Below are 2933 nucleotides of genomic sequence, written 5' to 3'. Positions count from 1 at the left end.
TGCGCGCGCGCGCGTGAAAGAGGGTGGTACGGACTACGGAGTGGTTGTTTGGACATATTTGGTGTTGACTATTGACTTGGTAAGGAGGGGAGGGTTTAAGTATATAAAGTCATAGAAAGACAACCCACCAGGAGGCGGCGCCACCACCACCACCACCCTAATCATAGCTGAAAAGTGGGCGGTTGTGCTTTGCGTAATGTAACTGTTAAACTGTTTATCCACTCATTCCTTTTTCAGTCACCTATAACCAAAAAGAAAAGTAAAATAAGTGGGCGAAACAAATGAGGAATGGGCCAAATGGGGTCCATCCATGATTCTAACTGGGCTCAACCCGGACCCGGTCTCGGTCTCCTACCTATCTTTAATAATTCCATGGATGCGACCATTAGTTTTGACCCACTGGCACTTGGATAAGGTCCGTAATATTTGACATCTTCTTCTTTCTTCTTTCTTATTTCTTCTTTCTTCTTTTCTATGGTGTTTAGAGAGCCATATACTAAGCCAAATGAATGGTGCATGCTCTTTCATAACTTGGGTCTATAGTCTAAATTTTAATAATTACTATTTGGACGGATTCCTTTTTCAACGGTAATTTGAAAAATTACATCTCATCATAGGTATTCCTCAGTCACTATAACTAAAGGAATAATAAGTTAATTTTGATATAACTTTTGAAATAGTCAAGGTATGGCAAAACACATCAGGCAAGAGCAATGAAGTTTCAAAATGATAATGTGGAAAGGGAGAAAGAAGGAAAATAAAAAGTTGAGGATGGTTTATATGCTTTGCTCTAAAATTCGGAATCAATAGATCGATTTGACTCATAATTGATTAGGGTGAATTCATATTTAACCTAATTATAAATCCATTGAGTTCAACTAAAGTATGCCAATCAGTTTGATGGAGTCCGACGGGTGATTCTTGTCAAGTCTGATATATTTCTAATGGATTTGAGACAATTCGAAATCCAATGAGAATAGAAGAAGATCAATTCCGTTATCAATTCTGAGTTGTCAAACCTTGCATATATGAAAGGCTTCATTTGATTTATCAATCATGAAAACTTTACTAAAAGTAAACAGAAAGGAACATATCTATATCCAATCTCTTGCCCAAAAAAATAAAAATAAATAAATAATAAGAGACTTGGGTCAAGAATAAATAGTTGCATAAGAAACAAGAGAGATCATGTAGATGAGTGAGTGAGTGTCATAACTCATGACCTAGAGTTTGGATCTCCTCCCTTACAGATAACTATTCCATCCCATCTCGAGCCGCTTATAAGGTATGGAGATCACATCCTGTTGATGATGTGAGATGGATTAGAATTGTGACCCGTAGGAGAGTGGAACCACTCTTTTCTCCATGACCCGAGTCAAGCCGTAAAGTAAACAGTGGATTTAAGTCTTTAATTAAAAGAGCCTAGAAGCACAAACAGGGGAATATAATATAATCAAAAGCAGATGTGAATGAAGGGAAAGATAGAATACATTTCATCATTCCAAAGCTACCTCTCATCCAAGCCCCCTCTCCAAGGTGGGGTTTTGGACACGTAGCTCTCCCCCTTTTTGTAAGGGAAAAACAAGTTATAGATTCTTCACCCATTTAAGAGGGCAGCCATTATTAAGAGAGATGAAGGTAGTCAATTCATACTTCCATCATTCATGATTTGATTTGAGGTTCCAAAGATTAAAACTAAAACCTGCAGCCTTGACTCACAAGTCATATTAAGTGGGACCCTCAGTTTAAGAGATTTTAAGGGAAAGATTTCCACTTCAAACTTTGTTTTCAGAGTAACTGATCACCATGTTCCAACTCTCCCCTCCCCCTTAGCCCCCACGTCACTTTGACAAGAACATCAAGGGATGAAGGCATCTATCTTAATCTCAATACCCTTTGGAAGGTTAAGGCCATTGAAATGATAGAAATGAAAGGTCATGCTTAAGAATTAATAATATAAACCACTCATACAAAGAAAGAAAGAGATGCTATGCCCTCTTTTTCTTTAATCTTAATGGAGCTAAGTCATTATCATCAGCTCCTCTAAATGATAATTTGGATTCCTTTTGGTTAGGCGAAATTCACGGATTTCGTGTCCCCTCTTCTCATCTTTAACGTCGGTGACTGATGATGACATAAAGGTAAAAATGGTTTATAATGAGATTTGATGGTTTATAATGAGATTTGAGTTTTGGGTTTTAGGTTTTAGGTTTTAGGTTTTAGGTTTTAGATTTGTTTACTTTTCTTAATCTTTCTTATGAGATTTAATACGGAAGGTTTTAGATTTTAGTTTACTTTTCTTAATCTTTCTTATGAGATTTAATACGGAATGAGAAAGGTGACGTTTGCCTAACAATTACTTTGTGCTAATCATGACCCCGTGGAAGCTCAAAACAACACATATATCTAATCTCTAACTTTTGGAAGTTCTTTGATTTGGATTTTATTTGTCTTGATTAACTATTTTTTATCATTAGTCAATTTTAATAATCTATTCTTGTGTTCCTCACACTATTATCATATTATTTAGATGCTCTAAATGATAATTTGTAATGGATAGGACATATGTAAATCCATCCACGTGGACATGTCATGCATGCATTGTCAATGTCTATCGTCATTAATCTTGATAAATTGCTTACTTGAGTATAAAGGAAAGTTCATTAACGTAACTTAATATGTACATTGGCACATGAATAATACTAATCCTTATGATATGAAATACCATGGATGTTAGTATCTTTGGTTCATCGATTACCACTACCAAGCTTAATTCCTTTTTAACATGTACATTTCTACCTTTTTTCATCTTTCTATACCAATATATGATGTACTTGTACGTGTAGAATACGTATAGATATTGATCACAACTGTTGGTTAAGGAAAGTCTTGGATTGTTTTCTTTAGGTTCCTTTTTTTTGGGGGGGGGGGGG

Source organism: Macadamia integrifolia, unplaced genomic scaffold (genome assembly GCF_013358625.1).
Source record: "Macadamia integrifolia cultivar HAES 741 unplaced genomic scaffold, SCU_Mint_v3 scaffold456, whole genome shotgun sequence".
NCBI classification, from domain to species: domain Eukaryota; kingdom Viridiplantae; phylum Streptophyta; class Magnoliopsida; order Proteales; family Proteaceae; genus Macadamia; species Macadamia integrifolia.
The sequence above is the reverse complement of the archived record's forward strand: the minus strand, read 5'-3'. Positions refer to the sequence as shown.